Source organism: Vulpes vulpes, chromosome X (assembly GCF_048418805.1).
Source record: "Vulpes vulpes isolate BD-2025 chromosome X, VulVul3, whole genome shotgun sequence".
Classification (NCBI taxonomy): domain Eukaryota; kingdom Metazoa; phylum Chordata; class Mammalia; order Carnivora; family Canidae; genus Vulpes; species Vulpes vulpes.
This window is the reverse complement of record NC_132796.1, coordinates 89,727,278-89,743,353: the sequence shown is the minus strand read 5'-3', so window position 1 is coordinate 89,743,353 and position 16,076 is coordinate 89,727,278. Positions and strand designations below refer to the sequence as shown.

At 37.2% G+C, this 16,076-nt stretch overlaps 1 pseudogene; it reads left to right on the top strand.

The window, feature by feature from the left end:
• The first annotated feature begins 617 nt into the window (after window positions 1-617).
• LOC112934441 (small ribosomal subunit protein uS7m pseudogene) lies at window positions 618-1,191 on the top strand (annotated as a pseudogene).
• The last annotated feature ends 14,885 nt before the right edge of the window (window positions 1,192-16,076 follow it).

Here is a 16,076-nt window from a genome sequence, read left to right as displayed (position 1 = left end):
CCATGGTGATGGTAGAGACCATGTCAGGAGCAGTAATGAGACACCCTTTCTCCTCTCAGCCAAGGTAATGTTAGCCGACTTGAAATTTTATCCCTGTCCAAAAATAAGGCTCTTACTCATAGAATGTTAAAGGAGGCCTAGTAGGAAATATGCACTTCCATCCCTAATTGGCAGTAATGAGGCAACATACCATTTCCCACACTTGTGTGGTAACTGAGGAGTCCTATAAAAGTTTAATAAGATCCAGAGTCTCATAACATAATAGCCCCAATTACCGGGATACACAAATATAATCATTTATCATACTAAGAATCAGGAAAATCTGAATGAGGAAAAGAAAACCATCAGATTAAAACAAGAAGACACAAAGAATAGAATTATGTGACAAGGATGACAGTCATCATAGTGTTTCAATGAAAAATTGTGTAAAAGGTTGACAAAAATGAAAAGTTAGAAAGTCCCAAAGTTCCCATCAAATATAGTGTCCCAGTAAAAAAAAATAGAAGACATAAAGAAAAATCAAATTTCAGAACTGGAAATATAATTACCAAAATGAAAAATTGAAAAAAAAATTGCTAGAAGGAGCCAACAGCAGAACAGTGTTGATAGGGAAAAGAATGGGTGGATATAAAGATAGGATAGTAGAAATTACCCATTCTGAGAAATATGAGCAGGAACTCAGGAAGACAGCTTATCAAACCTGCCATAGTGACAAAAACAAGCTCTGTTTGAAGACCCAGTGTCAGTAAATTCACCAACATGATGATGAAAGAAGGAAACAAAGTACTAGCCAAATCCCTAATGATGCAGACTCTAGAAGCTGTGAAAAAGGAGTTTGAGAAGTACCATGCTGCTTCTGCATAGGAATAGGCAACCATCCAACGCAACACCTACACCATCTTCCGCCAAGCACTGAAAAACTATGAGCCTGTGATTGGGCTGGTACCCATCTTCAGAGATGGCCATTTCTACCAAGTCCCTGTGCCACTAACTGATCAGCATCATTGCTTCCTGGTCATGAAGCAGATGATTACTGAGTTCAGAGAGAAGAAACACTGGTGGATGCTGATGCCAGAGAAGTTGTCAAATAAGCTGCTGGAGGCTTTTCACAGACAGGGCCCTGTGAGCAAGAAGAAGCTTGACATGCACAAAATGGCCAAGGCCAACCATTCCCTGGCTCACTACTGCTAGTGATAGATGGAGGGTACAGGTTCAAGGAAGAGCCCAGGGCCCTCTGCTGCAAGAAACTACAGGACCCACTATCATGGTGAAAAACACTTATGGGTTAAGGATATAGTTCCTTTTTAAAGGCAGGCCTCATAAGAATGGAGTAAAATATTTATTGCTTGTAAGTCCTTTCTTTGGGGGCTAGAACTTGCTCTTCTTGCCCCATATCCTTACAAAGAGGGAACATATAATTTTGTATTTCCCCTAGGAAACTTATGGGGCATCCAGCCACTCTTCCCTCAATTCAGGATAGAACTTAGGATAATACTAAAGGAAGCAGGGTTGTTTTTATTTTTGTTTTTGTTTTTAAGATTTATTTATTTATTTATTTGAGAGAGAGAGAGAGAGAGAGAAGGAGAGAGTGTATGGGGAGAGGAGCAAAGAGAGAGGGGATAGAGAATCCCAAGCAGACTCTACACTGAGTGCAAGCCTGATGCAGGGCTCCAGCCCCTGAGATCATGAATTTATCTGAAACCAAGAGTCTGATGTTCAACTGACTATACCACCCAGGCACCCCAAGAAGCAGTTTTAATATTAGAAAAGGCTTATTAGAAAATTCTCACCCTGGACTGGTATGGCATGTGATGTGGCTCTGACATGTACTAAAACCAACTGGAAATTTATTTTATTTTTTAAGACTTTATTTATTTATTCATGAGAGACACACAGAGAGAGGGAGAGACGTAGGCAGAGGGAGAGGAAGGCTCCTCACAGGGAGCCTGATGTGGGACTCTATCCCCGGACTCTGGGATCACGACCTGAGCCAAAGGCAGACATTCAACCACTGAGGCACCCAGGTGCCCCACAACTGGAAATTTTTTTTTTAAGTAAAAAGAAATGACCAATTCTAAACAACAGAAAAAAATAGATGGGAAAAAAATACTTAGGGACCTATGGCTCTATAACAAAAGATCTAACATTCATACCATCAGATTCCTATAAAGTGGTAAGAAAGAGTGGCACTAAAGTAGTATTAAAAGAAACAATGCCTGAGGAGTACTTGGATGGCTCAACTGGTAGAGTGTGTGACTCTTGATCTCAGGGCCCTGAATTCAAGCCACACCACTGAGTATAGAGGTTACTTTAAAACAAACAAACAAATAAATAAACGAAAAGAAATAATGCCTCTCTCTGATAAATAAATAAATAAAATTTTAAAAAAATAAAAATAAAAGATTTATTCATTCATGAGAGACACAGAGAGAGAGAGGCAGAGACACAGGCAGAGGGAGAAGCAGGCTCCATGCAGGAAGCCCGACGCGGGACTCGATCCCGGGACTCTAGGATCACACCCTGGGCCCAAGGCAGGCGCCAAACCGCTGAGCCACCCAGGATCCCCTGGGTGCTTCCTTCTCTACACAACTTCCATTTGTGGCTTTACCTTGAGGCCAAAAGGGAGTGGTACACTATTTTTAAATGCTAAGCAAAGAAATATCAACCCAGAATTCCATATCCAGTGAAAATATTCTTCATGACAAAGGACAAACCAAGACTATCTCAGATGAAAGGAAATTAAGAGAATATTTCACCAGTGACCCACCCTAAAAGAATAGCTAAAGGAAATTAATGAAGCAGGAAGGAAATAATAAAAGAAGGACTCTTAGAGATGCCTGAGTGGCTCAGTGGTTGAGCACCTGCCTTTAGCTCAGGGCATGATCCTGGAATCCCTGGATTGAGTCCCACATTGGGCTCCCTGCATGGAGCCTGCTTTTCCCTTTGCCTATGTCTCTGCCTCTGTGTGTATGTGTCTTTCATGAATAAATAAATAAATAAATAAATAAATAAATAAATAAATAAATTCTTTAAAAATAAGTAAATAAAAGAAGGAATCTTGAAACATTAGGAAGGAAGAAAGTATAATTAAGAGTAAAAAATTGGGTAATAAAATAGACCTCCCTTTTCCTCAAGTTTCTACACACTCAAAATGAACTATTTGAAAAAGAAATCTTAAAAAAAAAAAAGTCTTAAAAAAGCACATGTACAATATCATCAAAAAACTCCAAAATACTTAGGATAAATTTAGCCAAGGAGTGAAGCTCTCTACTGTGAAAACTGAAGAAAATGCAAATAAATGGAAAGATATCCCATGTTCATAGGTTGGAAGAATATTGTTAAAATTTCCATACTACCCAGTGCCATTTGTAGATTCAATGTAATCTCTACCAAAATTCCAATGCCGTTTTTCACAGAAATAGAACAAAAAAATCCTAAAACTTACAAAATACCCTGAATAGTCAAAGCAATCTTGAGAAAGAACAAAGCTAGAGACATCACATTTCTGATTTCAAACTATATTACAAAGTGATAGTAACCCAAACAGTATGGTACTGGCATAAAAACAGGCACGTAGACCAAAGGAACACAGTTAAAAGCCCAGAAATAAGCCCACACATATATGGTCAACTAATATATGACAAGGGAGCCAAGAAAAGGCAATTGGGAAATGATAGTCTCTTTAATAAATGGTGTTTGGAAAACTGGATAAGCACATGCAAAAGAATGAGCCCTGATTTTTTTAAAGGTTTTGTTTATTTGAGAGAGAAAGTGAGAGAGAAAGAGAGAGAAAGAGAGACAGTACAAGCAGGGGGAGGAGCAGAGGGAGAGGGAGAAGCAGACTCCTCTCCAAGCAGGGAGCCCAACATAGACCCTGAGATCATGACCTGAGCCAAAGGCAGATGCTTAACTGACTGAGCCTACCAGTTGCCCCAGAATGAGCATTGATCTTATACTACTAACAAAAATTAGCTCAAAATATTTTAAGGACATAAATATCAATAACATAGCTCCTAGATAAAGACATAGGAACAAAGCTCTTTGACATTGGTCTTGGCAATGATTTTTTGGATACAATGCCAAAACCACAGGCAAAAAAAGCAAAAATAAATCATCAAGGGGGGGTTACTCAAACTAAAAACCTTCTCCACTGCAAAAGAATCGATAAATAAAATGAAAAGACAACCTATGGAATGGGAGAAAATATCTGCTAACCATCTATCTGATAAGAAGTTAATACACAACTCATACAACCCAATAGCAAAAAGAAAGAAAAAAAGAAAAAAACCTAAAAAAATCCAATTTAAAAATGACCAGAAGAACTGAATAGACATTTTTCAAGAGAGATATACAAATGGACAATAGGTACATAAAAAGGGGCTCAACATCACTAATCATCAGGGAAATTCAAATAAAAACCACCTGTTAGTATGGCTGTTATAAAAAAGACAAGAGATAACAATGTTGGTAAGGATGTGGAGAAAAGAAGACCTTTGTGCACTGGTGGTGGGAATGTAAATTGGTACAACCATCATGGAAAAAAGTATAGAGGTTTTTCAAAAAAATTAAAACTAGAACTACCATATGATCCAGCAATCTCACTTCTGGGTATACATCCAAAGCAAATTAGGATCTCAAAGAGATATCTGGACTCCCATGTTCATTGCAGCATTATTCACACTAACCAAGACACTGAAACAGCCTAAGTGTCTAAGGATGAATGCAATAAGATGTGACACACACAGACATACACACACAATGGAATATTTAGCTATGAGACAGCAGAAAGGCCTGCCATTTGCAACATTTGGACCTTGAAAGTTTTTTTTTTAAGATTTTATTATTTATTCATGAGAGACACAGAGAGAGAGAGAGAGAGAGAGAGAGAGGCAGAGACACAGGCAGAGGGAGAAGCAGGCTCCATGCAGGAAGCCCAATGTGGGACTTGATCCGGGAAGGTGGCGCTAAACCGCTGAGCCACCTGGGCTGCCCTGGACCTTGAAAGTTTTATGCTAATTTAATAAGTCAGAGAAAGACAAATATTATATGATATCACTTATATGTGAAATCTTACAAAGCCAAACCTGGGGTACCTGGGTGGCTCACTCAGTTGTGTCCAAACTCATTTTGGCTCAGGTCATGATCCCAGGGTCATGAGATTAAGCCCCGCATCAGACTCTGTGCTGGTAATGGAGTCTGCTTAAGATTCTCTCTCTCCTCTCCCTTTGCCCCTATTCTGCCTCACCACACCGTCTAAAAATAAATTAAAAATAAAATAAAAATAAATAAAAATCCAAACTCACAGAAGAGAGAGTAGAATGGTTCTTGCCAGGGTTCTAGGGGTAGGAGAAATGGGAATGCGTTGGTCAAGGGTACAAACTTCTGATTATAAGAGACTAAGTTCTGGAGATCTAATGTATAGCATGATGACTTAGTGAACACTACATTACATATTTGAAAGTTGCTAAGGGAGTACATTTTAAATGTTCTCATCACACCAAAAAAATGATAATTATGTGAAGTGATGGAAGGGCTAACTAACCTTACTGTCGTTATCATTTTATTTATTTATTTATTTATTTATTTATTTATTTATTTAAAAAATATTTTCTTTATTTATTCATGAGAGACACAGAGAGAGTGGCAGAGACACAGGCAGAGGGAGAAGCAGGCTCCATGCAGGGAGCCTGACGTGGGACTCGATCCGGGTCTCCAGCATCAGGGCCTGGGCTGAAGGCGGCACTAAGCCACTAAGCCACTGAGCCACCCGGGCTGCCCTCATTATCATTTTATAATATAAACATATACCAAATCATCATGTTTTATACCTTAAACTTAAACAGTGTTATATATCAATTATATCTCAGTAAAGCTGGAGGAAAAATTAGAAGTAGGAAGGGGGGCATAAAGGGAGGGAAGAAAGAAAAAGAAAAAGGGATAAGACTATAGAAAAAAAGTTTAAAAAAAAAAACTGTCCTCACAAAGGATCTGATTTCAATTGAATCATTCTGTGGAGCAATTTATTTTCCAGGACATTGTTGAAAATAATAGAACAATTAGCCAGCAATTAGTGGAGCTTGATAGCTGGGCGTTCTCAGGGAAAGAGACAAAAACAACTATCATTCTAAGGAGACTGTATATGCCCAATGCTGTGTCCTCTGAGAAGTATCAGAAGCTCATAATATACAGAGGAAATGCATTTCATTAAATATGATCCAGTTTAAAAAAAAAACTATCCAGTTAGCCAGAAACAAATAAACAAATAAGTATAACAAGCATCCCCACAAACACAGGTGGGGTGGAATGCGGACCTGTAACCAAAGTTGCTACAATATGTTACATAAAATGTCCCATTTCCAGCAAAGAAAATTAGAAGACATGCAAAGAAACAGTAAAGTCTGACCCATATATGGGGGGAAGGAAGCAACAGAAATTGCCTGAGAGTGAATGGACGTCAGATTTAATGAACAAAGATCTCAAAGTAGCCAGTAAAAAACATATTCAAAGCAGTAAAGAATGTCATGCTTACACAAGTAAAGGTATGATACCAATGTCTCATCAAAGAGACAGTCAATAAGAAAATATAAACTGTAAAAAAGAACCAAATGGAAACTCTGAAGCTTAAAGTATGATAACTTAAAAGAAAAATTTACCAGAAGGGCTCAACAGATGATTTGAACAGCCAAAAGAAAGAATTAGCAAAAAAGAAAGGAAGGAAGGATTTTTAAAAAGATTTTATTTATTTTATTCATGAGAGACACAGAAAGAAAGAGGCAGCAACACAGGCAGAGGGAGAAGCAGGGTCCTTGCAGGAAGCCGGATGTGGGATTCGATTCCTGGACTCCAGGATCACGCCCTGAGCTGAAGGCAGATGCTCAACCACTGGGCCACCTAGGCGTCCTGAAAAGAAGGATTTGTAAGCATGAATGCAGACCTATGGATACTATGTAATTAAAATAATACAGAGGAAATGGGACATCTGGTGGCTCAGAGGTTGAGTGTCTGCCTTTGCAAAGCTCAGGGCATGATCCTAGGATCAAGTCCCACATCAGGCTCCCCTGGAGGAGCCTGCTTCTCCCTCTGCCTATTCTTTGTCTCTCTCTGTGTGTCTCTCATGAATAAATAAATAAAATCTTTAAAAAAATAATACAGAGGAAAAAAAGAAAATAAAAAGAGCTTCAGAGTTGGGGCATCTGGCTGACTAAGTCGGTGAAGCATGTGACTCAGTCTCAGGGTGCGAGTGGGAGCCCCATGATGGGTGTAGAGATTACATTAAAAAAAAGAGCTTCAGAGAATATGGGACCCTGCAAAGTATATAACGTATGTGACAGAAGTGCCAAAGGGAGGAGAGAAAGGAGCAGAAAAAATATTCAAAGAAATAATGACTGAATATTTTCAAATTTGATCAAATACTTTAATCTACATATCTAAGAAGCTCAACAAATTTCAAATATAATAAAAAGCAACCAGATCCACAAAAAGATACATCATAGTAAAAATGGTGAAAGCCAAAAGATATGGAGAAAATCATGAAAGGAACAAGGAAAAAAAGGGTTATTTATAAGGAAATCCCAGTAAAATTAATAGCTGACTTGTCATCAGAACAATGGAGGCCAGAAGGCAGGATAAAAACATATTCCAAGTGCCAAAATAAGAACAAAAAACCATCAACCAAGAATCCTATATCTTTCAAAGCTATTTCTGAATAATAAATGTGGTATAAAGACATTCCTTGATCAACACAATCTGAGAGAATTTGTTGCTAGTAGACCCACCTTACAACAAATAATGGGCTGAAAGCCAGTGCCCCAGACAGTATTTCAAATCACACAAAAAAACCAAAAAAGCACTTGTAATTATGTCATTACAAAAGACAGTATAAATGCTTATTTCTTTGCTTTCTTCTCTTAACCACTTTTAAAAAACAACTAAATATATATATATAATTGCTCTGTTGGACCTATAACATATAGAAATGTAATATGTTTGCCAATAACATAGGAAAGTAGTAAGGAGCAGAACTGCACTAGATTAAGGAAATGACTGTAGATGGTACCATGGATCAACAGGAATAAATGAAAAAATCAGAAATGGGAATGAGGTTGATATAACAAAAGCTATACATACATACATGTTCTTCTTCTTGTTCTTTCAAAAGATATAAAATTGTATGAAATAATAATTACAGCACGTGTTATTGTGCCTTTAACATATAGAATACATATAACAATAATATCACAAAAAGAGGAAAAAGGGAATAGAGCTACACAGGAGTAACATTTCTATGTCTCATTGGAACTTAATTAGTATAAATCTGAAGCAGATTCTGATTAGATCTATATGGTAAGCCTAAGGAATGACAAAAGAAATAATTCAAAACTATAATGGAAAAATTAATGAAGTTAAAAGTTTACTTTAGAAAATATCCACTTAATGCAAAAGAAAACATGTACATGAAAAATAGAGTAATGAAAAGGCATGGGACATGTAGAAAACAAAAAAGGAAAAATAGCACAAACAAAATTATAACAATATAATTAAAAGGCAAAGCTTGTCAGAATGGATACAAATCAAGATCTACCTAAATGCTGTCTACAAGAGACACACTTGACATTCAAAGATATAAATGGATTGAAAGGATGAAAAAAGATTTATCATGCACATAGCAATAGTAAGAAAGTTGGAGTGGCTATACTAATATCAAACAAAATATACTTTAAAACAAAAAGTGGGGACGCCTAGGTGGCTCAGCAGTTGAGCATCTGCCTTTGGCTCAGGTTGTGATTCTGGAGTTCCTGGATTGAGTCCCCCATCAGGCTTCCTGCACGGAGCCGGCTTCTCCCTCTGTACATCTCTGCCTCTCTGTGTTTCATGAATAAATAAATAAAATTTTTACAAAAAAAGAAAAATCAATGAAACTAAAATTTGGTTCTCTGGAAAGATCAACAAAATTGACAAACCTTTAGCTAGACTGATCAAGAAAAAAAAAAAGATAGATAAGACTACTCGAGTTATAAGAATCCAAAATAAAAAAAGGTAGCTGCTATAGATTAAATATTTGTGTCACCTCAAAATTCCTAGTTTGAAACCTGATCCCCAACATGATGGTATTTTGAGGTTGGGTCTCTGGGAGCCCTCAAGAATGGCATTAGAAATGTGTGGGAAATATCAGAAAGGGAGACAGAACATAAAGACTCCTAACTCTGGGAAACGAACTAGGGGTGGTGGAAGGGGAGGAGGGCGGGGGGTGGGGATTAATGGGTGATGGGCACTGAGGGGGGCACTTGACGGGAAGAGCACTGGGTGTTATTCTGTATGTTGGTAAATTGAACATCAATGAAAAATTAATTTATTTAAAAAAAAAGGGAAGAAAAAAAAAAAGAATGACATTAGTTTCCCTATAAAAGAAACCCCAGAGAGCTCCTCTGCCCACTTCGGCCATGTGAGGTCACAGTGATAAGACAAGAGTCCATAACTAAGAAGGCTTCTCCAGAATTCAACTATGCTTGGCATCTTTATCTCAAACTTCTAGCCTTCAAAATTGTGAGAAATAAATGTCTGTTGTTTATAAGCCACCCAATCTATAGTACTTTCTATAATAGCCCAAGCTGACTAAGAGACATTACAGAAATAAAAACAATTTTGAAAGAATAGTATAAAAAACTGCATGCCAATAAATTAGATAACAAATTAAATGGATAAATCTCTAGGAAACACAAATGACTGAAACTGATTCAATAACAAATAAAAATATGAGTAGACTTTTAGCAATTAAAGAAATTGAATCACTAAAAAAAAAAAAGAAAAGAAAAGAAATTGAATCACTAATCAAACACTTCCCAACAAAGAAAAGCCCAGGACCAGGTGACTTTACATGTGAATTCTGCTAAAGATTTAAAGAATTAAAGTCAATTCTTTTTAAAAAGATTTATTTATTTATTTGAGAGAGAGAGAGACAGTGGGAGGTACAGAGAGAGAAGGAGAGAGAATCTCAAGCAAACTCTGAGCTCAGTGCAGAGCACTGATATTAATTCTTGAAAAATTTTCCCAAAAAATAGAAGAGGGAGGGGCACCTGAGTGGCTCAGTCAGTTAAGCATCTGCCTTCAACTCAGGTCATGATCTCAGGATCCTGGGATCAAGCTCCACATCAGGCTTCCTGCTCAGCAGGAAGTCTCCTTCTCCCTCTCCTTCTGTCTCCCACCCCCACTCGTGCTCTCTCTCTATCTCAAATAAAGTCTTAAAAAAAAATAGAAGAGGGAACATTTCCCAACTCATTCTATGAGTCCCTTATTACACTGATAGTCAAATCAGATGACACTATGACATGAGAAAATATCTACAGGGAAACCTGGGTGGCTCAGCGGTTGAGCGCCTGCCCCCAGCCCAGGGCATGATCCTGGAGTCCTGGGATCGAGTCCCACATCAGGCTCCCTGCATGGAGCCTGCTTCTCCCTCTGCCTATGCCTCTGCCTCTCTCTGTGTGTCTCTCATGAATAAATAAATAAAATCTTTAAATAAAAATATCTACATACCAATATCTCTTAGGAATATAGACACAAAAATCTTCAACAAAATACTAGTAAACCAAATCCATCAACATATAGAATTATACACCATGACTAGTGATTTATCCCACAAACACGAGGGTATATGAAATTGAAAAAAAATCAATGAATATATAATACACCACTTGAACAGAATTTAAAAACAAAAAACACATGGATCATCTCAAAAGATGGAGATAAAACATTTGACAACCTCCAGTGCCTTTTCATATCAGTAACATTCAAACTAGGAATAGAAGGAAAACTCTAGTCTGATAAAAAGTATCTACAAAACACAGCCAACATCCTACTTAATGGTGAGAAACGGATGTTTTCCCTCTAAGACTGGTAACAAGACAAGAATGTCTGCTATCACCACTTTTTTTTTTTCTCTCACCATTTCCATTCAAAATTTTTTAATTTTTTTTTTTTTTTTAATTTATGATAGCCATACAGAGAGAGAGAGAGAGAGGCAGAGACACAGGCAGAGGGAGAAGCAGGCTCCATGCACTGGGAGCCTGATGTGGGATTCGATCCCGGGTCTCCAGGATCGCGCCCTGGGCCAAAGGCAGGCGCCAAACCGCTGCGCCACCCAGGGATCCCTCCATTCAAAATTTTTACTGGAGGTTCTAACCAAGACACTTAGGAAAATTCAATAAAAGGCATTTAGATTGGAAAGGATAAGCTGAAACTATCTCTATTCACACATTATATGACCTGGTATGTAGAAAATCCTAAAGAACACATTTTTCAGTAGGCTCCACACCCAACATGGGTGCAGCTTGAACTCACAACCCTGAGATCAAGAGTCACATGCTCCATTGACTGAGCCAGCCAGGCACCCTTAAAGAATCCATTTTTTAAAAAAAACTATAAGGATAAATAAGCAAGGTTGCAAAATACAAGAAAAATATGCAAAAATTGTATTTCTATGCATTTGCAATCAACAATATGAAAATGAAATTAAGAAAATAATTCCTTTTATAATAGTATCAAAAAGAACACAATATTTAGACATATTTTATTTTTTTAAAAGATTTTTAAAATTTACTTATTCATGAGAGATACAGAGAGAGAGAGAGGCAGAGACACAGGCAGAGGGAGAAGCAGGCTCCATGCAGGGAGCCTGACATGGGACTTGATCCCGGGTCTCCAGGATCACACCTGGGCTGCAGGTGGCGCTAAACCGCTGCGCCACCGGGGCTGCCCTATTTAGACATATTTTAATAAAAGAAGTGCAAATCAGGCTGGGCACCCAGGGAAGAGTTGATGCTTAAGTCTGAAAGCAATCTGCAGACAAAATTCCTTCTTTTGGGAGGTCTGTCTTTTTTCTCTTAAAGCTTCCAACCCATTAAATTAAGTCTATAAACATTATGAAGGGCAAGTTGCTTGATTTGGTCTATTGATTTAAATGTTAATCTCATCTAAAAAATATTTTCCCAGCAACATCCATACTAATATTTGACCAAATATCTGGGTACTGTGGCCTAGCCAAATTGATGCATAAAATTAACCATCACAGATTGGAAGACTTAATATTGTTAACATGGCAATACTCCCTAAATTAACCTAAATATTCCATTTAATCTATATCAAAATACCAACTGGCTATTTTGTAGAAATTAACAAACTGATCCTAAAATTCCTATGGAAACCCAAGGAACCCAGAATAGACAAAATAATTCTAGAAAAGAACTAAGTTGAATTTAAAATTTCCAGAATTGGGATCCCTGGGTGGCGCAGCAGTTTGGCGCCTGCCTTTGGCCCAGGGCGCGATCCTGGAGACCCGGGATCGAATCCCACGTCAGGCTCCCGGTGCATGGAGCCTGCTTCTCCCTCTGCCTGTGTCTCTGCCTCTCTCTCTCTCTCTCTGTGACTATCATAAATAAATAAAAAAATTTTTTTTAAAAAGAACTATTAAAAAAAATAATAATAAAATAAAATAAAATTTCCTGAATTCGGGGATCCCTGGGTGGTGCAGCGGTTTAGCGCCTGCCTTTGGCCCAGGGTGTGATCCTGGAGACCCCGGGATCGAATCCCACGTCGGGCTCCTGGTGCATGGAGCCTGCTTCTCCCTCTGCCTCTCTCTCTCTCTCTGTGTGACTATCATAAAAAAACAAAAAAACAAAAAAACAAAAAAAACACAACAACATAAAATTTCCTGAATTCAAAATCTATTACAAAACAACAGTAATCAAGACAGCATGGTACTGTCATAAGAATAGACATATTTTGGGCAGCCCTGGTGGTGCAGCGGTTTAGCGCCGCCTGCAGCCCAGGGCATGATCCTGGAGACCCGGAATCGAGTCCCACCTCAGGCTCTCTGTATGGTGCCTGCTTCTCCCTCTGCCTGTGTCTCTGCCTCTCTCTCTGTCTCTATGAATAAATAAAATAAAATCTTAAAAAAAAGAATAGACATATTTCAATGGAATATAATCGAGAATCTAGAAATAATCCCAGGTATCTATGGTCAATTGATTTTCGGCAAAGGCACCAATACAATTCAATAAGGAAACAACAGTCTTTTCAATGAATGGTGCTTGGACAAATTGGTAGCCACATATAAAAGAATGCAGTTGGATCTATATGTCACACAATATACAAAAATTCAAAATAAATCAAAAACCTAAATATAAGAGTCAAAACTAAAACTCTCAGAAAATAGGAGTAAATACTCATGACCCTGGATTTGTCAATGAAATCTTAGATATGACACCAAAAATAGTGACTTAGGGAGCCTGAGTGGCTGAGTGGTTGAGCATCTGCCTTTCGCTCAGGGTGTGATCCCGGACTTCTGGAATTGAGTCCCACATGGGGCTCCCTGCATGGAGCCTTCTTCTCCCTCTGCCTATGTCTCTGCCTCTCTCTCTCTGTGTCTCATGAATAGATAAAATCTTTAAAAAAAATAGTAACTTAGATTTCATTAAAAAATTTAAGAAGCTTTTGTGTTTCTTAGGACTCTACCAAGAAAGTGGAGACAACTGACAGAAAGGGAGAAACTTTTTGCAAATCATATACCTAATAAGAGATTCATATCTAGAATACATGAAGGAATAATAATAACAACCTAATTTTTAAAATCAGCAGTCTAAACAAACATTTCTCCAAAGATATAGCCAATAAGCACATGAAACAATGTTCAATGGCATTTATTATCAGGGAGATATAAATCAAAACTATAATGAGACAACACTTCATACCTACTGGGATGGCTATACTAAAAGGAGAAGGATAATTAGAGTTAGTTTGGTGAGGATATAAAGTCATAACCATCATACACTGCCAGTGGGAATATAAAGCTATGTAGCCACCTTTGAAAACAGTCTGGAAATTCCTCAAAAAGTTAAGCATAGAGTTACCACTTGACCAAGCAATTCTACTTCTAGGTATATGTCCAAGAGAAATGAAAATATGTCCACACAAAAACCTGCATGCAGAAGTTCATAGCAGAATTATTCATAATAGCCAAATGGTGGAATCAACCCAAATGTCCATTAACTGATGAATGAATAAACAAATACAGTATATCTATCTAAAGGAATATTAGTCAACCATAAAAAGAATGAAGTACTGATACATGGTATAACATGGGTAAACCTTGAAAACATGCTAAGATAGTCACAAAAGACCATGTATTACACAATTCCATTCATGAAATGTCCAAAATAGGCATATATATTTAGAGGGAAAGTTAGTGATTGCTTAGAGGGTTATAGGGTTTCTTTTGGGGGTGATAAAGGTTGTGGTGATGATTGCACAACACCATATACTAAAAACCATTGAATTATGTACTTTAAGTGGCTGAATTGTTTATTATGTGAAATATGTCTCAATAAAACTGGAAAAAATTCAGATAAAGCAAAATAAAATTCTAAAGAAGGTATGGTAAATCAGAAGAATGAAGGAAAAATAAACTGAAGAAGAGAGAGAAAAGAAAATGAAAAATTTTACTTAACCCCTAACATATTAAGAATTTCATCAAATGTATACAGTCTAAATACACAAATAAAAAGATAGTAGCAGAATAGTTTCAAAATGTGACGCAATGATATACTTATAAAAGAAACTTCAAATAACAGAATATATGCAGGTTGGAAGTAGAAAGATAGAAAAAGTTATATCATGAGAGTATTAAACAAAGGAAAGCAAGAGTGGCTATATTAATACCAAATAAAGTAGACCAGAGAAATGAAAATTACCAGATAACAAGGGAGGGGACATTACATAATGAAAAACTGTCAGTCCACCAAGATGCCATAACACAATCCCAATGTTTATGCCCCAAACAACAGAGCTGCAAAATATATGGAGCAAATGCTGATAGAATGAAAGGAGAAATAGACAAAAAAAAATTGTAATTGAAGACTTCGACACACTTAGTTGTCTCAAAAAGGGACAGAACTAAACAGGAAATCAGCAAGGATATAGATTTCAACAGCACCATCAACCAACAGGATCTAATTGGCATTTACAGAACACGCCAGTCAACAATGGCAGAATATACATTCTTTTCACATGTACATGGAACATATACCAAGATAAACCAAATCAATAATAGGAAGATAACAGGAAAATCTCCAAACAGTTGGAAACAAAATCAAAATCTAAACAATCCTTAAGGCAAATAATAAGTCTCAAAGAAAATAAAATAAACATTGAATTAAATGAAAATAAAAATAAACACATCAAACTTTGAGGGATATAGCTAAAGAAGTGCTGAGAGGAAACTTATAGCATTAAATGCTTATATTGGAAAAGAGAAAAAGTCTCAAATAAATAGCCTAAAGTTCTGACTTAAGAAAGTAGAAACAAATAAACCCAAAGCAAGCAAAGGGAAGGAAATAAAGAATGGAAGTCTATGACACTGAAAATAGAAATGATAGAAGTTGAGTCTATGAGCATTGGGATGCCTTGGCTGGCTCAGTTGGTAAGGTGTGTGACTTTTTATCTTGGGGTTTGTGAGTTCGAGCCCCATGCTGGGTGTAGAGTTCACTTATTTAAAAAAAAAAAAAAGGTTGAGTTTATGAGTGTAATTCACAGAATCTACCTTCTTTCATTTTGAAAATCAGTACAATATCTGTTCCTCTCCCAGTTTCTTTATGGACCTAGTCCTTTTTCATGATCTCTTAAAGATTCCTAAACAGTAGTGCTATAATTCTATCTGTGATCAGTCCCCTGGGATATAAACTGTGCCAAGAGACTGAGGTCACAAGCTCAACTTTTATCTTGATGCTGGATTCATTCTTACTTTTTGTGATGCAGGCAGAAGCCAAATCAAATTTGAATACTCTCTCTCTCTCTCTTTTTTTTTTTTTACTCTCTCTCTTATAACAATATCAGCCTTAACCAACAGACCCTTGCTCTCCGTGGCCATCAGAGTAACTCTGTAGAACCCTAAGACTCTGGAAAACAATTTGAAAATCACTTCACTAAACTATTGTGCCTCTCCCATAGAAATAGAAAAACCAAATCTCCATAAACTCAATTTTCAGCAAGATTACAGTCTCATTGCCTGACCTTGGCTTCTTAAC